This window comes from Bos indicus, chromosome 23 (genome assembly GCF_029378745.1).
Source record: "Bos indicus isolate NIAB-ARS_2022 breed Sahiwal x Tharparkar chromosome 23, NIAB-ARS_B.indTharparkar_mat_pri_1.0, whole genome shotgun sequence".
Taxonomy (NCBI): domain Eukaryota; kingdom Metazoa; phylum Chordata; class Mammalia; order Artiodactyla; family Bovidae; genus Bos; species Bos indicus.
This window is the reverse complement of record NC_091782.1, coordinates 44,620,975-44,646,859: the sequence shown is the minus strand read 5'-3', so window position 1 is coordinate 44,646,859 and position 25,885 is coordinate 44,620,975. Positions and strand designations below refer to the sequence as shown.

The 25,885-nt window shown below is 46.0% G+C and overlaps 1 long non-coding RNA gene across 4 annotated transcripts in view; it reads left to right on the top strand.

Annotated features, from left to right (window-relative positions):
* The first annotated feature begins 17,636 nt into the window (after positions 1 to 17,636).
* LOC109577461 (uncharacterized) overlaps positions 17,637 to 25,885 on the top strand; it is a 52,695-nt gene continuing 44,446 nt past the window's right edge. For 3 of the 4 annotated variants that reach the window (XR_011563490.1, XR_011563487.1, XR_011563486.1), the window contains exons 1-2: positions 17,637 to 17,991; positions 18,185 to 20,196. This is a non-coding gene — a long non-coding RNA (uncharacterized lncRNA). Of the gene's footprint in view, positions 17,992 to 18,184; positions 20,197 to 21,443; position 25,885 lie in introns of those variants that run through there. The other variant, XR_011563489.1, reaches the window with a different exon arrangement.

Sequence of the window (25,885 nt, the reverse complement as noted above, 5' to 3'; positions counted from 1 at the left end):
ATTCCAGAAACACAATGGGATGCACGGAGGTCTTCCTTACGTGCCAAAATGCAGACAGTTCTTTCTTCCAACTTTGTTTCGTAGAGCCAGTGAGTCTTAGCCCTGGGAACAAAGAGAAAAGGGGGAATGATCCTGATCTTGATTTTCCTAACTCATGTGCAGGCTGAAAGCTTTCTTAAAAAAAAAAAAAAAAGTTGATGGCCCTTTCACCCAAGGGACTTTGGAGGGGGTTGAGACGATTCAGCCAGCCTGCTCGCTCTTCCCTCCTCGTGACCTGTGGATAGAACTCCCCTGGGGACTCAGCGCAGAGAAAGCATCTGTCCATCCACATTGAGTCTCCGAGTGTCCAGGAGAGCCTGACGCCCTCTGCCAGCACCAGAACTTTCTTAGGCTGTCTGCAATCTGCGTGTGAGCGCAGAAAAGACCACATGCAGGGTTGATATCAGATTGGCGCCTGTTTTGGTGTGCTCACATGCTGGTCCTTACACGAATCCCATTCCTCCTTTGGGGGATACGTGTACCCTGGAGCAGGAGAGAGGGAGAGCTGAGGCTGGCTGCCTGAAGCAGGTGTGGGGGCAGTGGGGTGAAGTGGGAAGGCATGGTGGGCATCGCCTGCTGAGAGGAGGCTGTGCTGGCTGATCCCAGGGATCCAGCCTCCTGGAAGCAGAGGGGAAGCCTGGGTTTCTATTCTGATTGGCATCCTGCTGAAGGGTCTGGGAGAGAGGCCCTTGAGACAGAAGAGTGATTGTCTAAAAAGGATGCAAGCATTTGCTTTTAAAGTGAGAGAGAAAGGGAGGAACTTAAAATGCCCTCGGTTCTGCTCATGGGAAAGCATTCTGGGAGGGAGTGATGCTGATCAGAAAGCAAGCTTGCAGGGGAGGACCATATTAGAGGCTTCCTCTTGGGTTTTTGGGAATGTTTGTGAGTAATCAAAAAAGAGATGCTGGAAAGAAAAAGCAAGAGAGGGAGAGATAGGTAAATGAGTCCTTTGATTAAGTATATATGCTCAGTTGCGTCTGACTCTTTGCGACCCCATGGACTGTAGCCCACCAAGCTCCTCTGTTCATGGGATTTCCCAGGCAAGAACACTGGAGTGGGTTGCCATTTCCTACTCCAGGGGATCTTCGCGACCCAGGGATCAAACCTGTGTCTCTTGCATCTCCTGCACTGGCAGGCGGATTCTTTACCACTGTGTCACCTGGGAAGCCCTTTGATTAGTCTGGCGATTCTCAGACTCCAGCAGCCTTAGAATGGGGGGGATGTGGGGGAAGGCAGGAAGGTCACCATTTAAGTGCATTTTCCCAGGACCTCTAAGACTGCAGTGCCACCAGTCCAGGGGAGGGTTTGAGACATTCACCCTTGTGATCATGATGTGAGTACTCGGCAGATTGGACTCTGAGATCAGAGTCGGGGTAGTTTAGGAGACAGGGGCATGGAATCAAGAATCTCTGGAAAATTCCTCGAAGGCTCCCAGAATGCCTGAGGTGGGGTGGAGCTGAAAGCGCAGCAGCTGCCGAGGAGGCAGCGCCGTGTCTCGCTAGACCAGACCGTGGAGCTTGTGAAGATCTGCACAGCCGAGGGTGGGCCCGAGGACAGTGCACGGAGGGTGGGGAGCGGCATGTGTGAGAAAGCTGCTCTGGTCGCCCCTGTGATGTGCGGATCATTTAACGGTTTGCAAATAATTTAACATCCCTCTCCAGTCAGGGTTCCCAGGGTAACCTGTCTCCGTTCCCACCACGGAGAAGCTGTGCTGTCCAATTGCTCATGGGCCGGGAGCCCACTGTACTTGAATCCTCCGGCCAGAGGTTTGCTGGAAGTGACATCGAAGTAATTACAGCTTAAGAACTAACTGTAATTATTAATTATAATCCTAACAACAATTAAGGCCATGCATAATTCTTTCTGTGGACTGCCTTTTGCCTGTGGAGCTCATTTCTCAAACGTCTCATTAGTCTTACGATAGTCTTTTTTGCTATATATTTTTCTTCCAAAGTCAGTTTTCTGTTAAAATCAAAAAAGAACTATAGTAAGAAATATACTTCTTTTTAGTCAAGAGGCAGCAATGCTCAAATTTTCTTTCTGGATACTGTGCTTATTTCCCTTTTTCTACTAAGATATTTCAATCTTTTATTGTATTGAATTGAGATTTGACTTTTTTTTTTTTTCAGATAAAATTAGTGGGTTTCCCTGATGGCTCGGATGATAAAGAATCTGCCTGCAATGCAAGAGATGAGGGTTTGATCCCTGGCTCAGAAAGATCCCGTGGAGAAGGAAATCGCAACCTACTCCAGTATTCTTGCCTGGGAAATCCCATGAGCAGAGGAGTCTCGTGGGCTACATACAGTCCATGGGGTCACAAAAGAGTCGGACATGACTTAACAACTAAACAACCAAAAGTAGTGAAATAAAAACACAGAAACTCATCATATGTTTAAGTGCTAGAATAAGCATAAGTTAAAATGGAATTCTTGATTTTTACCATGGATAGAATTCAGAATACTATCAAAGTTAAAAAGAGGCCCAAAATACTACATCCAGGAGAAAATGAATAACAATAGGTTATGCTTATGATTTTATTCAACAGTTTAATCTTTACACACAAACACAAAACTACCTGAGAGGAAGCTGGTTTCTTAAAAGCAAAAGAGGTGAATATTATAATAAGCTCCCTTAACACGTCCCTGCTCATCACACGGAATCTTTCCCCCGTCTCATTTAGCCTCCCCTAACATCAAGCAAGGGGCTTGAAGTCACATTGCAGCTCCCAACCGCTGTGCTTAAATTGCTTCTAGAAACACAGAACCCCTCCGTGGCTGTTGCAGATTTAGCTCTGGGCTGGGGAGAAAGTGGGGAGAAGTCATTTGCATCACAAAACTCTAGCTGTCTATTCCCATTAGAAGAAACACTTGGTGTTTTAGTGCAAATTATTTTAAAAGGGCAGATAACTTATGGATGCAGAAAGGGCAATCCACAAAGATGTATGCAGTTTTGTTCAGTTGAATGTCCTCAGGGCAAAAACATCAAGGATAACAAGTGTTCTAAATACAAACAGACACAATCATCAAATATGACACCCATGATTAAAATACCTTTTTCAAGGGTCTTCTGCACGTAGGGGAGAAGCTGCCTTGTTAATATCAAGGCCCATCATTTCCTAGACTCAGAGGTAGGTGAAAGTAATGGTATCTCATCTTCCTTGACTGTATTCTGGGAAGGTTGTGAAATTCTGGGGCTTTAATTAGACTAGCCGAGAATCACCGAGCTGGTTAGTGAGGGTTGTGGCTCTGGCTTTGTAGCAGGGCAGATTGGGTTTTGAATCCAGGTCTGAGGCTTACACACTATCTTCTCTGAAGTCTCGGAGGCTTCATCTGAAAATGAGAAATTAAGTTGTTGAAAGGTTTAAACACAACAAAACGACTAGAAACCCAGAGGTAAAGTGCTTAGTGTAGTACCTGACGCAGAAAGGAAAAAAAGTGTGTTACCATGTTTTCCTTCCCCTAGTGCCTGATTATAGAAAACACTGAAGCTTCCCTGGTAGCAGGAGACACGGGTTTGATTCCTGGGTTGGGAAGATCCCTTGGAGGAGATGGCAACCAGCTCCAGTATTATTGCCTGGGAAATCCCATGGACAGAGGAGCCTGGCAGGCTACAGTTCATGGGGTCGCAAAGAATCAAACATGGCTGAGCTACTAACACATTCTTAGCAGAGACTGAGAGTGGAAAATACCTTGTATGTGATGGGAAGAGATTTTTATGGTTTCAAAGAAACTGCACCAAAATATGGGTAGCTTTAGATAGTAAGAGGGATGTGGAATCTCAGAACTGTCTGTTTGTGAATGGCACTGATATAATAATTGTTCATTGATAGGGTTTAGGTACACCTCCTTTATCCGAGTATAAGAGTTGACAGCTTTTGAGCACTTACTTGGTGTCAGATGTCATTCTAAGTGTTTTATAGGTATTGTTTCATTTAATTATCATGACATCTTCATAAGTAGGCTTATGAAGGTTTCCTGACCCAGATGCCGCAGGTCAGGAAACATAGGAACAGAGAAGTTAAGTAACTTGTCCAAGGTCACACCATTAGCAAATAGTGGACTCAGAATTTTAATTCATGCACGGATTACGGAGTCTACACTCTTGGCCACTATGCTGTGGGTTTTGTTTATTTATTTTTAAAGACCCTGATGCTGGGAACAATTGAGGGCAAGAGGAGAAGGGGGCAACAGAGGATGAGATGGTTGGATGGCATCACCGACTCAATGGATGTGAGTTTGAGCAAACTCCAGGAGGTTGTGAAGGACAGGGAAGCCAGGCATTCTGCAGTTCACGGGGTTACAGAGAGTCAGACACAACTTAGTGACTGAATAACAACAACAAAATCCCTCAGAGCATCATATCTGGTGCTTTGTATCTAGTGAGCACTGAATATTAAAATAAATATACAGAGAGAAATAATATCTAAATATTTATTTAAAATATGTGGTATTTATATTTAAATATTTAAATAAGATATTTGCTTGTAAAGTGGGGGAGAAAGAAAGGATTGACTTGTTTTTATTGACATTTAGAAAAATGAAGTTCAGGAGGCTGCCTAGCTAGAAGGCAGATGGCATCTTACCAAAGACCAACGGGATAACAATATTTATGCAGCCCTATGGGCCGTGAGCAAGTGACTGCATGCAAGGTTTAATTCTTCAATTCAGATCCAGAAAAATACCAGCAGCAAAGCATGCTGATAAAGAATCTCTCTCAAACACTACGTGCAAAATGACCTAGAAAGTTAAGATCAGCGTCATCACTTAAATCTTGTGAAATTATCGCGTTTTAGTGGAAAGACCACAAGGTCTGGGTCTGACTACACCTAAATCAGATACCTAATTCCATCTCTGTTAACAGCTTCATGGCTTTGGCTACATTACATGGTCTCTCTGAGCCTTCTTTTGTCGAATTTGAAAAAGTGGTGAAAACTGCTCAGTCGTGTCCAACTCTTTGCCACCCCATGGACTGTAGCCCACCAGGCTCCTCTGTCCAGGGGGTTCTCCAGGCAAAACTCCTGGAGTGGGTTGCCATTCCCTACTCCAGGGGATCTTCCAAACCCAGGGGTCAAAACCAGGTCTTCTGTATTGCAGGCAGATTCTTTACCATCTGAGGCACCAAGGGACAGACACGAGGAGGTAATAAAAATAATACTTGCTCCAAGCTTTCTCAGATGAGATAAAATAAATGAAAGTGATAGTTTCTCAGTCATGTCTGACTCTTTGCGACTCCATGGACTGTAGCCCACCAGGCTCTTCTATCTATGGAATTCTCCAGGCAAGAATATTGGAGGGAAGCTATTGCTTAATGATGAACACTGGAGAAATGTAGATTATTAAAGTAACATTAGCTACAGACAACCCCCACATACCTAGGATATAATGCAATAAATTTTTTTTTTCAAAATGAGTCTTTCCTACTCCTCAGGTAACTCCACTCTATGTGGAAATTTAGAGACCCAAGCTCCATCCTGTGTCTCCTCCATCTCCGTAAGTTGGCTGTGGACAAGAAAGAGTATGGTGAAACTCCTGCAGGAGATTTCTACGGAGTCTATGACCACAGCCAAGTGCAGGGGACACGGAAATGGAGTCTATCGGCGTGTCCAGGGACCAGTGGAAACGGTTCTGGTAATCAGCTAGCAATCCCAGCCCCCATCTTTTCACAAGGGTGTTGTTAAGAGCGAATGAGTGAAAGCATAGGAGAGGGCTTTGTCCATCATAAAACACCACAGAAATCATTCTATAGCCTGATGTCTATGTGATAGATGTTGAAACATAGGAAAATTCCAAATGATGAAAATTTAAAGCCCTCATCTAATTTTTTTTTTTTTCTAAATACCTAAATAGTTCACTGAAGCACATGGCATGTGATGATGGTTCCACCAGGTAAGTAACCTCATGGTGATTCAGCATGGGCAGGTAGTGTGGGTAGTAATGGGAAGATAATTGTACTGGAGGCCATTAATCTTGTGAGAAGCTCACACACCTCGGAGAACAACAGCCAGTGACTGCTGTGCAGCAGACTCAGCAGATAGAGTGAGAGAGAAATTTGGGAAGAAAAATAAAGCAAGAGTCAACCAGTGATACAGATAGCTCTTTGCAAAAGAGTTGTTGCTTCAACACTGTCTGAAGGCAAGAGACGTTGCCATTCCTCAGTGGACAACCAGCATAGATTTCTCACTGAGAAAAATTTCATATATTTTTCATTATTTCATGTATTTTTCATTATAACATGTTTCTTTTTTATTTGTTTAGGATATTTTAAGGTAGCAAGTATGCATTGGCCAGTCTAATTTTCCAGGAAAGGATTGGAAAATGACACATATTCATTTTGTTTCCATCTTTAAATATTTTTTTAGCATATTATTCTTGTTTCAAGGAAACCCAGATGCATTCAATGGATGCCGAAGGATGACAGGTTTTTAATATATTCTTTGGTGGAGTCAAATGATATGTGTATATTATATAGTTTTCTAGGGTATATTCTTTTTAACTCTCTTTTCTTACCTTTATGTCTTGTTTTATGTGCCATTCTTTACTTAGTAAAACATTTTTTTTCAACTATTGTACTCTTTGGAGCTAATAGGTCTAAATTCTGGGAATAAAGCTAATATTAGAATGTATTATCTTAAGGGCCTTCTGTGACTACTTGATCTAACATAGTACACCATCTTCACTCTCCTTTGTTGCTTTATTTTTCTTCTTAGCCTAGTATATATTTATATGTTTATTGCTAGTCTACAACTGGGCTTCCCTGGTGGCTCAGTGGTAAAGAATCTGCCTGCCAATGCAGAAGGTAAGGGTTCGAGCTCTAGGTTGGGAAGATCCCTTGGAGAAAGAAATAACCCACTCCAGTATTCTTGCCTGGAAAATTCCATGGGCAGAGGCGACTGGCGAGCTATAGCCCCTGGGGTGGCAAAAGAGTCAGATTCAACTAAACAGTAAGCTTATTCCTATCATACCTATAATATATATATGTACATGTGAGGGAAGACTTGGATGTCTTGCTCCCTGTATCCTTGGCCCCTGGTCCCTGGAATAGTGTCTGGTACCTCCAAGGTGCTCAATAATATTGGCTAAATAAATGTATGTACATAAGAAAATTAGATCTTGGCCTTTCCAGATCAACGATCTTTTTTTCTCTTAACATAGGCATTTTGTGGTTTAAAAAACCAAGGTATTCCTCAGAAAATCTAGACCAAGATATTGGTAATGTCTGGGAGTGAGAGGAGAATGGGAGCGAATAACTAAGTTTGTGGATGGCATTGATATAATAATTGTTCACACCCAAAGCTTCTGGACCTCCCTTTCGTTTGTCTAATTGAGCTGAGTTCATGGCTATTGAGCACTGACAGTGACAGGTGCCATTCCAGTCCTTTATGTGTTGTTTCATTTAATCCTCATGAAATCTTAGTGAGAAAACATCTGAGAAGAATGACTTGGCCCTGCCCAACCGCCTCTGTTTATGTTAGCCCCGCTAAAACACACAATTCAGCTGAGTAAACTGGAAGATACCACTGGCTTCACGAGGAGATTCACAGTCAGGTGCTGCCTGCCTCCCGCGTGCCTGTGCTTTCTCGCGGTATATCATTTACTTTGCACAACAGTCCTTTGAAGTATTGTTGTTCCCGTCTCTCAGATGAAGAAACTGGGCCTCTAGGGAACTGGCAGGGACTAGAGGAGCTCGGTCTGAAGGCCGCAGAGCAGAACTCTCTCTGGGACCCCCTGCAGCTTTCCCCAGGGGAGTGCCAGGTTGGAATTTTCAAGTATTTTGGAAATATATGAAAGGCCCCCCTCAGCTCAGAGCATTTCTCAGTCTTGTTCCTTGCTTTGTAAGCCCTTGTCACCCTGTTCCCCTGCATGCACACACAGACACACTCAGAGACCCAGACACACACACACACACACATGCAGACTCAGACACACAGAGACACACATAGACCCAGACACACAGAAGCAAACAGAGACACATAGAGACTCGGACACACAGAGACACACAAACACACACACACAGTCACACACACAGACACACAGATACAGATATACACACACAGAAACATGCAAACCCAGAGACAGATAGACAGACACACACACACTGCTCCTCCTCTCCGTCTCTGGCACTAGCCTCCCCAGCCCTTGCTGACTCCCACCTCTGACTTCTTCCTTGGTTTGTCTTCTCCCACTTGAACACCTTTTGCAGCGCATCCGCTGGCCTCCAGTCCCAGAAATGAGCACTCGTCCTTCTAAACATTTTCCAAGCACTTGGCTGTTAGTAATCAGAAGACATGTCACAGAAAGCCCCTGGTTCACAAAGATAGCCTAGAGTAAGGCCAGCACTTCAGAAGACCCTCCTAGCTGAGGAAGTCTCCCAATTTTTCCCTGAGGAGGAAGCTGGTCTCTGATGGGGCTGGACTTTCCAAAGAGGAGCAGGACCTGGAATGCTGTAGGAAATTCTTGCCACTGTTAGCGGGGCTGGAATCTTCTGGGATGGAGTTGGTGTAGCCTCCCCTTTCTTCCGTCTTACAGGACATCACTATTAGGGCCTTTTCAGGCCCCCAGCTGCTCTATGAATGAGGGAGGCAGCTCTGGTCGAGACGCCAGAGAGCAGGGACGCAGCTGCCAGATGAGATAGACAGGAAGTCCACGGCCGTGCCCAGAAGGGACTTCTCAAGAATCAGTCCTATTTATACATAATTTAAATATATATATATACTTCCCTGATAGCTCAGTTGGTAAAGAATCCACATGCAATGCAGGAGACCCCAGTTCAATTCCTGGGTTGGGAAGATCTGCTGGAGAAGGGAACAGCTACTCACTCCAGTATTCTTGGGCTTCCCTGGTAGCTCAGCTGGTAAAGAATCTGCCTGCAATGTGGAGATCTGGGTTTGATCCCTAGGTTGGGAAGATCCCCTGGAGAAGGGAACAGCTACTGGCTCCAGTATTCTGGCCTGGAGAATTCCATGGACTGTATAGTTCATGGGATCCCGAAGAGTCGGACACAACTGAGTGACTTTTACACTCACACACTATGTATATAAGGATTTTAGATTTTTTTTTTATATTGACCATTTTAAAAATCTTTATTGAATTTGCTACAATATTGCTACTGTTTTATGTTTTGGACTTTGGGCCTTGAGGCATGTGAGGTCTTAGCTCCCCAGCCGGGGATCAAACCTGTACCCTCTTCACTGGAAGGCAAAGTCTTAACCACTGGATCACCAGGGAAGCACCCCCGTCCCCATTAATATTTAGCTATAAAGTCTGCTTAGAAAGAACATCCTTATTTAAGCCTGTTTGTCCACGTAGAAAAGCCTTATACACCACCGTTTAACATTTTGACACTGGTATAAACCACACCGGCACTTGCCTCCTCTGTCTCTGGCTCCAGTTTCATGAGACGTGGCCCGTTGTGAGCTGTGGTATAAGAGGAGCTCACAGGCCCTGGGATCAGATAAACATGCTGTAGGTTTCAGCTCTCCAGCTTAAGTCACTTTATCTCCATAAGCCCCAGTTTCCACCTTTGTACAACTAAGGTAAAGGCATCTTCACCAGGTTGTTCAAGATTAAAGAGGGTGATTTGTATAAAAGTACAAAGAATATATATTCCTGACCCCTTGCCACGGTTGTTGTTACAATCACGTGCATGCTAAGTCGCTTCAGTCGTGCCTGACTCTTTGTGACCCTATGGATTATAGCCCCCCAGGCTCCTTTGTCCATGGGATTCTCCAGGCAGGTATACTGGAGTGGGTTGCCATTTCCTTCTCCAGGGGATCTTCCCAATCCAGGGATCAAACCCTTGTCTCTTACGTCTTCTGTTTACTGGCAGGCGGGTTCTTTACCACTAGCGCCATCTGGAACATGCATTACAAACATACAGGGCAATATTAAAGTAACCAGCAGTTTTCTAGTAATCATGTATGGATGTGACAGTTGGACTATAAAGAAAGCTGAGCGCCGAAGAATTGATGCTTTTGAACTGTGGTGTTGGAGAAGACTCTTGCAAGTCCCTTGGACTGCAAGGAAGTCCAACCAGTCCATACTAAAGGAAATCAGTCCTGAATATTCATTGGAAGGATTGATGCTAAAGCTGAAACTCCAATACTTTGGCCACCTGATGCGAAGAACTGACTCATTTGAAAAAAACCTGATGCAGGGAAAGATTGAAGGTGGGAGGAGAAGGATTGGATGGCATCACCGACGCAATGGACATGAGTCTGAGTAAGCTCTGGGAGTTGGTGATGTACAGGGAGGCCTGGCATGCTGCAGTCCATGGGGTCACACAGAGTCAGACATGACTGAGCAACTGAACTGAACCGAGCAGTCACAAGCAGAGAGACGCAGCTAAACAACAATCCTGCAAGTCCACATGAACGCAGAGTCGCTGATGTTCCTCTTTCCCTTTGCATTTCCACTGAGGACCATTTTCGGCATAGACCAAAAATGGAGGAAGACCACAAATTCTGGTACTTTTTACAGGGCAGACACACAATTCACTCTAGCCATCCTGATTCCAGTATTCAAACAGGGATAAGAACTTCTCTCTCTTGAATAGTTGAATCAGAGGCAAGTTCTAAAAGATGAAATAGTGTCCTGGCCAGGCTGGTACAGTAACATAGAGAAGATGACAAAGTCCAGCTGAAGGATGGCTTCTATGTAAAAATTCCTCCTCTTCCAGGCTAGGAATCCAGGGAGTCATGAAGATTAACTGTAGTGAAGATAAGGACAAGCATCGTGTGTGAATCATCCACCTGCAGGCTCATGCCTCCCCCTGAAGGCTCCCCTTTCCCAGTGCCTGGGATCTGGGAGGGGCTCCAATGTTCCCTTTGAAATAATGAACACTTTCCCAGGTCAGCCCTTTTGGTTATGGTCACTTCCACTGCTCTCTTGCATTTCATCGTGGGCTTTTCCTGGGGGGTCTGGCTTTGCTATGGGTACACTTCTTGACCTAGACTCCTATCATGACAAACGGAAGCATAAGAGCACTGTCCGTACATGCTAAGTTGCTTCAGTCGTGTCCAACTCTGTAATCCTATGGGCTGAAGCCTACCAGGCTCCTCTGTCCATGGGATTCCCCAGGCAAGAATACTGGGGTGGGTTTCCAAGCCCTCCTCCAGGGGATCTTCCCAACCCAGGGATTGAACCTGCATCTCTTATGTCTCCTGCATTGGCAGGTGGGTTCTTTAGCACTGGCACCACCTGGGAAACCCTGTAAGAGCTCTGTAAGCAGCCTCTTTTGTAACTGGGCTGGAAAATGGGTCTCTTCTCCCTGGAGGTACCGTTCTTTATTAAACTCCTCACTCTTGCTGAATTTTTTTAGCTGTCCTTTCTTTTGAGGAAAATACTCGTGACTGATTCAGAGGACAATAAATGGGTCTACTCAATGTCACATCTCATAGAATCCCAGTGCACCAATCTTCAATGTGCGCTCCAGGCTGGAACCTGGAATCCACCCAGGGAATTTCCTGGGAACCAGGCAGCAGCCTTTGCCGCTTTTCACGTGCTTGCTTCCAGGGTCCCTGGCTCAGCCTCCAGTCCCTAGAGTCCCCTTTACCATTCCTCCCGGTGGATCCAGTGTTCTCATATGACAAAGACTCCTGGCTTTTGTTCGTGAGACTTGAGCAAAGACATAATTTTAAAGCTGGAAGGAGTCTTGGAAAGACATCATTTAATTGTGCTCCCTCACTATACACAGAACTAGAGAGGTGAAGTAATTTGTTTGAGAGTTCACATCCAGTTAGGGGCAGAGCTAGAATCAATGCTCGGTCTCCTCACATGGAAATCGGAGTTCTTTCCACAGGAGTATTCTCTCATCCCTCAAGTGGGATTCCCCAAATGGTAATTATCACCTCAGGGAGCTGGTAGGGGGTTTGCATAATACCTATGTGGTCAGCAAAAATGTGGGCCAGTCTTCAAGCCACTAAAAATAGATCGGGAAAGAAGTACATCTTTGTCTGCGAAATTGAATTTATAGGAGGAAGTGTAATTTACATCCACAATACAGATCAAGATTAATCTAATAAAAACAAGTAAAGGAGAATTAGCTCTTCCACTGTTATTCTTGAGCATATGCATAGCTGCTCCCTTATTCTTGGTAATGAATGAGATTATTTTTTATTGTGTCTGACAGCCTCAGTATTTCAAAACAAAACGTGCAGTTTCTGGAGGCTGACATTTCTCAACTGATTATTTTCTACTTAATTCATTAAATACATGCTAAAAATTTGTGTATTAAAAAAATTGTACTTATCTTGTATGAAGCTTTTTTTTTTTTTTAGACTTGGGATAACTGGATTAACCCAAGGGATCCCAAGGGAAAGGAAGCCTTGGTGGACCCCACCCAACAGTGAGTTTTTAAGAGCAGGGGCTGTGTTTCATCATCTATGGAGCATCACTGCCCCTTCTTGTATAAATTGCTATTTTTCATTTTTAACATCATGGAAACCCAAACATTCCCCCGAGGTCGGTGGAGAAGCCATGGGATCCTTTTATTCCAAGGACCCTAAGCCTTTGGTCACAAGGCAAGTGGGGGCTGATGCTTTGTCTGATGGAGCATATGTATGTTTGGCAGGGTGTCCATGCAGGAGCAGTGACCCAAGGGCAACCAAACTGGGCAGCCCTGTCCCCCATCCTGGACGCCCAGCTTCCTGAGAAGGAGGCTTCCACTGCTATTTCTTAGCTCTACTTGGCTCCATCATGGCATTGTGTTCCTTAAACACCCAACGGGGGATGTAGGCACCAGGCTTAGTCTAAGGGGCATGTGAAGGGAGATGACAGGAAGGTCCTCTTCAGGCATCACTGGGCTCCTCTTGTCCCTCCCAACTCAGCCATTTCTGGGCAGCTGTGGCCTCCTGGATTCTGAGTGCTGGGGCAAGTTCACCAGACAGAAGTGTACTCTCAACCCTCAGAGGCCTGGGCGTGCCGACCCCCAGCTCTTCCCTCTCCCCCGGTTGTCTCCAGCACCCACTTATGGGTGCCTCTCTGAAATTAAGATGGCATTAACCAGTGTAGAGCTGATCGCTACTGGCAGCTCTGAGAAAGTCAAAGTGAAAATCTGATATACATTAAAGATCAGGTGCCCCCCTTCCCGGATGAACTCTAAGGCAGTTCTGTGCCATGAAACTGTGGCCGCATCTTGGGATCTGGGGCCAAAGTAGGTTCCGATGCTGGATCTGTCACTCACTGTGTGACCTTGGACAAGTTTCAAAACCTGTCTCAGTCCAGTTTCCTTATCTGGAATATGGGGAAAATAATAATACACACATCACAGGGTTGTTACAAGGGATATCTGATAAAGAAGGCAAAGTGCTTGTCTCAGGAAACATTAACGACGATTATAGTTGAGCTTTGTGATACGGAATATGACTCAACTCAGCCTCCCTCATCTTTCAGATAAACAAACGGGAGCTCAGAGATATGGGTTATGTTCTGATTGCCACACAGCTAGAGATAAGGAGAGTTAAGATGGGCTCTTTGGCCTTGAGAAAACTCAGTTCAGTGCTTTTGTAACATGTTTCCCTCAAACTTTGAAACAAGAAAAAAATCAAGTGAAAAAAATAATCCATGTTTTTTGAAATATTTCTGGCACAATCTTATTTTATTTGTTGCTTAGAGCGGTGGGTGGTCTTCTCTCTGACACCTGATGATGTGAAAGTCTGTGCTTAATACATAATTAAGTTGACTAGCTGGAGGAGGCTAAAGTTGGATGGCTGGGGAAAAGTTAACATGAAACATAATGTACTGTTTCCTCCAGAACAGACAGTTAAGGATAGTAAGTCTCTAAGGCTGATGCTTTTATTTATTTTTACCTGAAATGTGTTGCTGTCCTGAGATAAACAAGGAAAATTAAAAAATATATATATATAAAGCCTTTACAGTGAAAGTGAAACTATACCCATTTGTGTGGACTGTGAGATTAACCTAAAAGAGCTGCCTGCAGACAGCATCATGGGATTAGGGGTCACAAGGAAGGTGGCCCATGCGCATCAGTTGGGTACCATATTGTTTACCGCTTGGAACAAAATCCCCTCTGCTCCCACTCTTTAAGCACAGCTTCAAACCAATTACTCAGGTCCAAAGTTTACTTCCGATTCCAGCCTGAACAAACCAGGGCTGAGCCCATCAAGTTTTATTGCAGTCAATACATCTCCCTTCCAGAAGCAACTGGTCACAGCCATTCCCAACACAAAGCTGCTTGGGCCACCCTTTCTTCTTTTTTATAGTCTGTTTCCAGACACTCGGTGACCCATAAAGTTAACTTATAACCAAGTCACAGCCATGACCAGAGCTGTTGTTCTTCTGTCTAGCCCTAAAGTTCCCTGGCTTCCCAGGCAGGGCCTGTTGCTTTTTCCCAGGACGTGCACTCTTGGAGGCAATGAATCAAACTGTATGTCTCTTGTGGGGTCGCTCCTTTTAATCCCGCCCCAGGTCCTGGGTCCTTAGCCCAGACTGTTTGCTTGAAACCTTCCCCAAGCCCTGGGATTTTCTGGTTTGCCTTCATCAATGCCCATGCTGCGTTCAGCGCCTAGCAGGACACTTATTAATGGAGCTGTGGATCCTGCTTGGTGAGCCGAGGTCAAGGCACGCTGTGAGCTCCAACCACCTGCGCAAACACAGCAGTGATCCAGTGGATACTTCTAGCTCGATGTCCTGATGGTGTCATTTACAACCCAATTTGTCTTCTTCCCCACCCTCCTCCCCTTCCTCTCCAAATAGGGTGAGTATATGTACCGAGGAGAGTGTGATGGAGCGACCTGGCTTGTAGGCAGGGTGGAATTTGAAACTTACTGAATTTAGAGAAACTTATTAGGGCATAGAGCCCAGAAACGATCATGTGCAACCCTGTGATTACGAGGCCACCGCACTTCTTAACTTTATTGGAGAGGTAAGTTTCCTTGACTTGATCAAGGCTGGGGAGCTACCCAGGATCGGGTTCGAACATCTATCTTCTCACCCCCAGTGAGAAGCTTTTTTCTCATTACAGGATACTGTATTCCATTAAAATCTAATTTCATTTTGTGACAGAAAGATTGGATTCACAAATAGGAAGACTGTAATGAAATGTATTGTTTTCTGTGAAGCTTGTGTCTATCTCCTGTATTAATTAATGAACGAAGAAAACTGGAGTTTTCTTTTCCAATATTGGAACATTTTGATTTATAGAATTTTAGGACTGGAAGGTACTTTAAACATAATCATCTAGTTCAGTGGGTTTCACACTATGCTCAGTGGGGTCACACACAGGTGGCTCAAGGGTCTTCTAAGGATGGGGGAAGAGGTATATAGGATTCTTAGCTTTCTCCCTCAAGGCCACCGGAGCAAGCCTAGTCTTTGTCTGTTTTACATGTTGGGGTTTTAGGTTAGATTTTATCTCAAAAGCAGAATTCACTTCTAAAGAAAGTATGTAAAATGTAAATCGAGTTCAAACCTCTCAAATTGCAGATGAGAAAACCAAGGCCTTGAATCTTGACCCCATGGAGTTGCAAAGCAAGAATGACCCCACTCTCAGGATGAGGGATGTAAGATTCAAAGTTTAAGAGATTTGTAGAAAGGAATGGATTTCATCAAGTGGCAGAACCAGGCTGGAACTAGGTATATGGTATATATTTTTATTCCTAGTCCATGACTTTTCCTATCACATCACATTGTTTAATAATACTGACATGTGGGTGACCTTATTGATTCATGATTTAAGAGGTCCCCCAAAGAATATGGGGCTGACATAGAGGAGTTTTAGGGAGCAGCAACCAGTCAGCATGGGCCTACTCCTGGACCATGGAAACAGGCACATCCCTCCTCACTTCTTTTCCTCCTGAGTCTATTTCCTTATGCAGGTTCCCTGCTGCAGTGCCGTATCCCCAGTACCTAAACAAAGGCTTGGCACTTAGTTCGAGCTCCATTAATGTTTGTCAAATCTTCTTGACATCTTCAAAACCCTTTCCTGGTCAAGGACTTGAGAATATGATGGATTAAAAAAATCAAATACTGTATCAAATTTATATACACCTAATCATCAAATATAGTAGGTTTATTTCCACACACAGAATAGTGCACAAGCCCTGTTCACTGAGTGAATCAACAAACTCAGCTGGCAGCATTATAGAAGAAAATATGACTCAGAGTGGATGTCCTTCTCAGAGCCGCCCAGGAACTGCCCCCACAGAGTCTGGGCATCAGGCAAAGTTCCTGGTGGCAGCTGGCCTCACGGGCCTCTGTTCCTGGCAGAGGGAAGTGCACCATCCTGTCCATAAGCTTCTAGGCAGGTGTTCAACTGCCCTCTGGGGTAGCCTGACCCTGAATGAGCTTAAATAGAAACCAATAAAACCTGGGATCAGAAAGTTCTTATACCTTACCCAAAGTGGTTAGCATTTGTAGTAGGTTATTAAAGAGTGCTCTTTGATATCTTTGCCTAGGTTACTTTAAGAATAGGAATGGCTAGATTCTGCTGGTTTCAAGATATTCTCCTCTCTCTAATACCACCTCACAACAGTATCACAGTCTGTTGTCTTTCTTTCAAAGTGCCTTGAGGCAGGGCAAAGGATTAGATGCCCTTCTGAGGCCATCTACACCCTGGATTCATTTCAGAGAAAGAAAACACCAGGTGAACTCCCAAACAACAATGAAGTAAAAGATCTTCCAGGAGAACATTACAAAGCAACAAGAGACACACACACAGAGAAAGAGATGCCCTATTGGAGAAATCAAGCGTGTGCCTGACCATGAAACCAGAAAAGCAAGAATCTGATGGAAACCATGCTTGTCTCTGTTGGTCCTGGGTTCGCCCATGCCCTGGAATAGACCTCTGACATTCTGTGTTGTGGTCTTCTCTGTATGCAGGGGTGGGCTGGTTTATGTCAGCATGGTGGGATTACCATAAAAGTCATTAGATGTACTTCTGGATGTGGCTTTTCCACTTACAGTAATTAAAACCAACTACTAAGTTGACTTTTTGTTTTGACCTAATTCGTGACTTTCCTCTGCTTCTGTCTCTTAAGGGGCTAAGTCTTCGGCTCCGTGAGGGCCTAAGGGCCGTGCCTGTCTTCTCTACCTGCTACAGGGTTGCCAGCACGGACAGGCCAAGGCCAGGAACTTCATTATTCTTTTTGTCTTAATCTCCTTCTGTGGATCCAAGTGGCCGTTTCAGCCCCAAGGGTTTGGCAAGGCAACAAGTAGGTGGGGCGGGGAGAGGGAACCCGAACCCAGGCTCGGGGCGGGGCTCCTGCCGCCTGCTTCCCACCCCGCCGCCGCCCACTGCCCCCTCCGGGGTCACTACTTCGGGTCCAGAGAGTGGGAAAGTCCTATTTTAAAGCTCTCTGCTATTTTTCCGTCTTTCGCCCGCCCCTCCGCCGCCAGGGGCTCCCTGCACGAGAGGCGCACCCATTTAGGGAGCCTTTTCGCGTCCCGATCCGGCTCCGGAGCGCAAGGATGCCCCTACTCCCGCCCGGCCCCTGCCGCGGGCGCCGAGCACACGCAGCACCTGACTCGCGCTCCCATTGGCTGCTGCCTGTTGCTAACCCACGTGATCGGCGCCGGCGCGCCCCGCCCTCGGCCCCGCCCCCGCCCCCGCCCCCGCGGGCTCCCGCGGCTCGGCTCCGCGGCGCGTTCCTGCGGGGGTGGCGTGGGCCGCGCCGGGCTTCGAGCTCTCGGCCGCCCGCCCCTGCAGACTGCAAGTCTCCGCGCGGCGCCCGGGCGGGCGGCCGGTGTCCACAAGGTGGCAGTGCCGCGCTGCTGGTGTCCTGACCGGGGGTCCGCACGCGCCGCGCCGGGCGGCCGGAGTCCGCACTTCCCTCCTGCCAAAGTTTTAATGAACCTATAGACACACCCGGACCTGGGTCACCCCCAGGGCTGGCTGGCCGCGCCCCTCAGATCTGGGGGCTCCCCTGGGAGAGATGCATGCCCCGATGGCGTCTTTGTCCCAACTCAGGGAATCAGAACTTGGGGTCTGTCAGTGCAGCAGGTATGTTGATGTTTTCAGCAGTTTTTTTTTTTTTCTTTCTTTCTTTCCTTTGAGGGCCATTCTGAGAATCCATTCGGAAAGAAACAAACACTTGGACAATTACTGTCTGTCTTCTTGAGAATACCTCCTTTCCCCCTCCTCCCCCGAAGCAATCTGCAGCTTCCTTTTTTTTTTTTTTTTCTTTTGGTAAAAGGTCTACACCACCACCGTTTCGGAGGATCTCTCCACGCAGCGGCGTCCTGGAATCCTAACCCGCTCAAGTGGAGAACATCCCGGGAACGTCCTGGTCCCGAGGCTTGTCCCCGGCTGCCCTTAATTCCAGACTCAGAGAGAGATAAGCTCCTCTGACCTCGTTTGACCCCGCTGCAGGCGCCGGGTGTCCTCTTTCAGCGTGTGCGGGTTGGAGGGTCGACTTTTCTCCCTGCTCACTGGAATTTTATTTTTCCCCCTCTGTTCACTTTCCTCCTTGGCTTGTGGCTGTGCTCACGCCCCCTACCATAGTCTAACCCCGCCCTCCCCCCCACCTGCACACACACCCACAAACACACACACATACACACGGACATGCTTCCCGCTCTTTTTTTTTTTTTTTATTCTGAGGGCTGTCTGGGAAAGAGAGAGGCCAGAGGAGGTGAAGGCAAGAAAGGGACTGGGTTGCACATTCCCACTTATGGAGAAAGGAGGGAGAAACACCCCCTTGGCTTCCCATTGCCTACACCACCCAGCCCAGTTCCATGCCCCAGTAGTCAAGCCCTTCCCTTGGGCTCCCTAAGCTGTCCTCCAGGGAATTTCCCACAATGCTCCTAGTCTGCTCCAGCCTAGCAACGGTCCACCTGTGACAGGACTCCAGAGGGGGAACTCCTGTTCACAGATGTTGGGGTTTCTACCCATGCTCAAACATGGAACAACAGATGTGCCGACTGAATGCCGCCTGCGGTCTCCAGTGAGGTGCAGGTCATCTCTGCAGGAGTGCTGGACAGACAAGGCCATCTCTCACCTCCAGGCTGTGTGACAGGAGGCTAAGGACTCAGGAAAGGCCAGTAGGGAGCATTTTTTAGAAAAATGCTCACCTGTTATGCTTTCCCACCTCTCTTAAAATAGGGGAGCAGGGCTTCAGAGAACTACCTGGAGAGCTTCGCAGATGTCTCCTGGAGTCGGGGGCGGGGGGCCACAGGGCCCAAGGTGGCTTCAGAGTAGAGAGACTGTTTACAGTGGCGAGAGAAAGAGCTGGCAAGGCACACATACAGGCCAGTCTTCCTGTTGGCAAAGTGGGCCTACCTCCCCAGGCAAGGGAGGGGCACAGTCAACAGTGGAAACAAGGATCTGTGGGGGAAGGGTGGCCCGCCAGCAGAACCCTTGGGAGGGGAACTCCAACCATCAGAAGAACCCATGGAAGGACCCCACCAGGGAAAGAGCCAACATCTGTACGCCGGCCTGAACTCCAGTTATCCCCAAGCCTCCTTGAAGAACTAAGGCCCCGAGAGACCTGAACCACCAGCCAGTGATTGGAGGGTCTGAGAGGAAGAGATAAACTCTGATCAGATCGTTCTCCCAAGCATAAATCCCCAGCTTCCAATTGGTAGAAGGAGAAAAAGTGCTGATTTAAATGAAAGAGACAGGTTTTTAATTTTGATTGGGCTAAACTTTTTAATATTGGGGACTGATAATACTGACGTCAGAAAACATTTACATCATCTTTACTGTTTTACGTGTATTCACTCATTTAATCCTCAACAACAGCCTTGAGGGATAGTCTTACTGTCCCTGTTTCATAGAAGAGGAGCCTGAGGTCTGGAGAAGTTAAGGAAATGGTGCAAGGCCCACAGTTAGTAAACGGCAGAACCGGGATTTGAATCTGGACTTCAGAGTCTAAGTGTAGAACCCAAGTGCCCCCCATCTCTGAGTCTTTATTCCTATTCTTGACCAAACCTCACTCGACTTCAAGGCTCAGCTCTGCCTGTTCTGGTCTAAGAACCCTCCTTGGCTGGGCCAGCTGAAGGGGCCTCTCTGCTCTCAGGAGTCTGGTCATGGCTGTGGAGATGCCAGTGCCCTAAGAAAAGATGGGGCATCGTCTGAGGAATCGCCTTCAGAACCCGAGGCACATCTGTTCAGACCTCGATGCTGACAGCTGTTTTTGAAGGTGAATATGATGCTTGGAACCATCCAGAAGTCACCTGGAGTCCAGTGAAAAAGCCAACCATCAAGGTAAGAGAAACCATTTTTGCTAAAGGGAAATAGGATACACTCTGGACTTCAGTGTCTGGATCAGTCTGGTTTGCTTCTGTGACTTGAATACTGGATCTAAACGTAATTCCAGAAGAGAAAATTCTCCAAAGAGGTGAGACCTGGCAGCCTTACTGAAGAGCATGTGCTCTGAGGAATATGGGCAGAGTGCAACTCATTGGGAAGTACAGGTTGTTTTTCTAAATATATATATATATATATATATATTCTAATCATGCTCATCACCTTATCCCCAACTTTTATTATATTCTTTCTGTACAACTGGATTATGAAATGTGAGGACAGAGACTGCATCTTTTACTTCTTTCTGTTTCCTGTCACACCAAGTGTGTAAGGTGCAAAATGAGTATGTTAGGCTCATAAGGAGCCTTGTATGTTGGGGAAATTTTCTTTTTTAAAAAAAGTTTTAATTAATTTCTTTTTGGCTGTGTTGGGTCTTCGTTGCTGCGAGTGGGCTTTTCTCTGGTTGGGCGAGCAGGGGCTGCCCTGTAGTCGTGCTGCGCAGGCTTCTCATCGTGGCGGCTTCTCTTGCTGCAGAGCACAGGCCCCAGGGTGCACAGGCCTCAGTGCTTGTGGCTCCCGGGCTCTCGAGCACAGGCTCAATATTTGTGGTGCACAGGCTTAGTTGCCTCACAGCATTGGGAATCTTCCCAGATCAGGAAGATCAATGCAGGAAATCCATGTTTCCTGCATTGGTGGCGGATTCTTTGTCACCCAACCACCAGGGAGGCCCTGGGAAATTTTCTATTTGAGTAGAATTAAAAAGGGTGTCCGAGTTGCAGATGAGCTGGTGTGCAAGGTTGCAGGAAATGGACACAATAGAAACGTTTGAGACTTACTTGGCCTCCTTGAGTAGAGTATCTCTTGGGGGCAGAGTTTATTTAGTAGAACCACAGGAGATATAACTATCTATCTATCTATCTATCTATCTATAGATATACCTGTATCTCTAGATATAACTAGAGAGGAATGTCTAATGGGCAGATAGGTCTTTATCTTTTAGGCCAGTGTTTTTTTTAGTTAGAAAGGGTAGGGGAGCCAGAACCAGGAAACTCCCTGCTCACCACCGCACCTTGTGTTTGACCATGGACTTGCAACCTTATGGTCAGCTGTGACCTGACAGCATATTGTAGCCCGCTGTCCTGTCTCAGGGTGCTTTGAGAAATTGTAAGGAACTAAACAGTTAGTCAAAGCTATGGTTTTTCCAGTGGTCATGTATGGATGTGAGAGTTGGACTATAAAGAAATCTGAGCGCCGAGGAATTGATGCTTTTGAAGTGTGGTGTTGGAGAGGACTCTTGAGATTCCCTTGGACTGCAAGGAGGTCCAACCAGTCCATCCTAAAGGAAGTCAGTCCTGAATATTCATTGGAAGGACTGATGTTGAAGCTGAAACTCCAATACTTTGGCCACCTGATGCGAAGAACTGGCTTATTAGAAAGACCCTGCTGCTAGGAAAGATTGAAGGCAAGAGGAGAAGGGGACGACAGAGGATGAGATGGTTGGATGGCATCACCGATTCAATGGATATGAGTTTGAGTAAGCTCCAGGAGTTGGTGACGGACAGGGAAGTCTGGAGTGCTGCAGTCCATTGGATCGCAAAGGGGATACAACTGAGCGACTGAATTGAACTGAACTGAACTGAACTAAACGAGAAGAAATTCCCTGAGTTGTTGGTATCATTCCCCCTTGCATAAAACTGAGCCACTGTGCAGAAAGCCAGTTTCTTTAGCATGGAGGTCGTTGGCATCTATGACTGTTGGCACGTTGCTATCTTCCTTACTGTCCTGAGCCATTTGTCTGTGAGGAATGGACATCTGAAGTCGCTGAGGAAAGATCAGAAGTTACTTCGTGGTAACCTCTGATTTATTTTAGAGGTTTCCGCTGTAGGTATTACTGTGTGGGTTTTTAATGGAAAAGAATAATCAAGACCAGTCTGCTCAAAGAGCTTATGGAAAATATATGAAATTTAGAGTGTAAAAACCAGATTTAATTGTTAAACCTATTTTTAAAAAGCCAGCAAAGGAAAGCAAGAAAAACGACCCCAATGGCTCATTATGTAACATCCAGATGTTTGGCTTGGAACAGGCCAGATGAGGAGGTGATTTTTTCTCTCTTCATCTGCTTGCTTTGGCCTCACTGGAGAGGCAGTGCGAGACATTGTATAAGAAGCTTGCTTGAGTGGACTTGTCCCCACTCTCCACTTGCCCTTCGAGAGACCCGTGAGCCTTCAGCTGCGTTTTTAAGCTCTGACGTGGCACATTCTTAATGAACACATTCCTTAGACCCAGCGTGGGCTTGAGACGCTTCTGGAAATCATCTCATGATGACTCCAGGTGGACCAGGCAGCGAGTGGAAAATATTTTTCCTTCTCATTCAGGTGTTGTGGACTCAAGGAGACCTGAGGTTTTTTGATCTTAAACATGTGGCTCTAACAAAATATTTAAATGTGCCCGTGGGCTTGGAAAAAGTGACAGCTGCTCTTCAGCATTATAGAGAGATGTCCATGTTTCCGCTGGCTTTGTTTGTCAGCATGGATGTTTGCTTTTGCCAGAAATGCCAGCGAAGGGCAACAAGCACCGTTCTGCTCGAATGAGAAAAGCAGGACCTGATTAGCAGACAGGTTTGTTGAAAAAGCATTTCTGCTGCACACTAATCTCTACATATCCTGTCGGGAAATCCTCTCAATCCCATACCTGATAAATAAATCTGGCAAGTGAGTAAACACTCTGAAAGTCTCTTACTGATAGATAATTCCACCTGTGATGTGGGTTCTGCCGGCCTCTGAGCCGGGGCAGCGTTGTGTACCTTTCAGGCTGACCTGGAACAAAGCTTGTCCAGGAAAAGATGTCTGTGTGTCCTCCCTGCCCAGCACTGAGCCCTTGGCTTCAGCCTTTCACAGGAACCAAGGGGGTGTGTGGGGCTCACGTTGACGTCCTGGATTACAGATGCTATTATCTGGTGCTTTTGTTGAACTTGAGTGCTCCGCCAGGCGTCGTGTAATTCTCCAGATCAGAAATACTATGCTCTGTGTTCTTCTGGTTTTCCACTCAGGGCCAGGGTAGGGGGTCCTGAAGCTGTTACAGAACTCCTTTTCAGAAGTTTACATTCAGTCTGCACAAACACCCTCCCTTCTTGAAAGCCCGCACGGTCTCCCCACCCTCCTGCAGGGGTCTCGGAATGCTGTTCCACAGCAGTGCTCCATGATGACGTGATGTGATTTTCCTGAAGGTTCTTGAGGGCACAGGCCATGTCTTTTCATCAGTGAAGGTCGGTGCCTGGTATGCTCATTATTAATTAGTTATTAGTAATTAATTAATGCTGAATGAGTGAACGGCAGTCCTTGGTTAAGTTTGAGGGCGCGTGTGTGTGAGACATTGCCAGAGAATGACACTTAGGTCTTTTAAGTTAGTGGGTGTGTGCTTAGTCACCCAGTTGTGTCTGACTCTTTGGTACCCCATGGACTGCAGCATTCTAGGTGCCCCTGTCCTCTGCGATCTCCTGGAGTTTGCTCCAGTTCATCTCCAGTGAGTCGGTGATGCTATCTAACCATCTCATCCTCTGCTGTCCCCTTCTCCTGCCCTCAATCTTTCCCAGCATCAGGGTCTTTTCCAGTGAGTCAGCTCTTTGTATCAGATGGCCAAAGTATTGGAGCTTCACCTTCAGCAACAGTCCTTTCAGTGAATATTCTGGGTTGATATCCTTTAGGATTAGCTGGTTTGAGCTCTTTGCATTCAGTTCAGTTCAGTTCAATCTCTCAGTTGTATCTGACTCTTTCTGACCCCAAGGACTGCAGCACACCAGGCTTCCCTGTCCATCACCAACTCCCAGAGTTTACTCAAACTCACATCCATTGAGTTGGTGATGCCATCCAACCATCTCATCCTCTGTTGTCCCCTTCTCCTCCTGCCTTCAATCTTTCCCAGCATCAGGGTCTTTTCAAATGAGTCAGCTCTTCCCATCAGGTGGCCAAAGTATTGGAGTTTGAGCTTCAACATCAGTCCTTCCAATGAACACCCAGGACTAATCTCCTTTAGGGTGGACTGGTTGGATCTCCTTGCAGTCCAAGGGGCTCTCAAGAGTCTTCTCCAACACGACAGTTGAAAAGCATCAATTCTTTGATGCTCAGCTTTCTTTATAGTCCAACTCTCACATCCATACATGACTACTAGAAAAACCATAGCCTCAACTAGACAGACCTTTGTTGGCAAAGTAATGTCTCTGTTTTTTAATATGCTGTCTAGGTTGATCATAACTTTTCTTCCAAGGAGTAAGCGTCTTTTAATTTCATGGCTGCAGTCACCTTCTGCCCTGATTTTGGAGCCCCCCAAAATACAGTCTGACACTGTTTCCACTGTTTCCCCATCTATTTGCCATGAAGTGATGGGACCAGATGCCACGATCTTAGTTTTCTGAATGTTGAGCTTTAAGCCAACTTTTTCACTCTCCTCTTTCACTTTCATCAATAGACTCTTTAGTTCTTCACTTTCTGCCATAAGGGTGGTGTTATCTGCATATCTGAGGTTATTGATATTTCTCCTGGCAATCTTGATTCCAGCTTGTGCCCAGTGTTTCTCATGATGTACTCTGCATATAAGTTAAATAAGCAGGGTGACAATATACAGCCTTGACGTAATCCTTTTCCTATTTGGAACCAGTCTGTTGTTCCATGTCCAGTTCTAACTGTTGCTTCCTGACCTGCATACCGGTTTCTCAAGAGGCAGGTCAGGTGGTCTGGTATTCCCATCTCTTTCAGAATTTTCCACAGTTTATTGTGATCCACACAGTCAAAAGCTTTAGCATAGTCAATAAAGCAGAAATAGATGTTTTTCTGGAACTCTCTTGCTTTTTCTATGATCCAGCAGATGTTGGCAATTTGATCTGTGGTTCCTCTTCCTTTTCTAAAACCAGCTTAAACATCTGGAAGCTCTTGGTTCACATATTGCTGAAGCCTGGCTTGGAGAATTTTGAGCATTACTTTACTAGCGTGTGAGATGAGTGCAATTGTGCGGTAGTTTGAGCATTCTTTGGCATTGCCTTTCTTTGGGCCATCCAAGGGACTCTCAAAAATCTTCTCCAGCACCACAGTTTTAAAGCATCAATTCTTCTGCACTCAGCCCTCTTTATGGACCAACTATCACATCTGTACATGACTACTGGAAAAACCATAGCTTTGTCGGCAAAGTGATGTCTCTGCTTTTTAATGCACTCTCTAGGTTTGTCATAGCTTTCCTTCCAAGGAACAACAGTCTTTCAGTTTCATGGCTGCAGTTGCCATCTACGATGATTTTGGTGCCCAAGAAAAAAAAAATCTGTCCACGGAGAACCCCATGGACAGTATTCAGTACATTAGAAAGTCTGTAAATCCAGTCAATACTGAAGAGGAAGAGAAGCAGCCTTCACTTCTTGGAGGGGAACTTTCTAAACATATTTTAAATCCATCGCAGAGCTGTTGCTTTAATTCAACAGGTATACTTTGAGTACTAGCTGGCTTTTCCATGTGTGCGTGTGAAATATGTAAATCCTGCTTGCTCTGTACCCTGGAAGAAGTCCTCATCGAGTTGCGCAATGTGAGAAACAGGTTGTCTGAAAAGCAGGACCTGGGGTTCTGAATGCTCGACCTCGTACCTTCACTTTGAAACCACTTTTGTT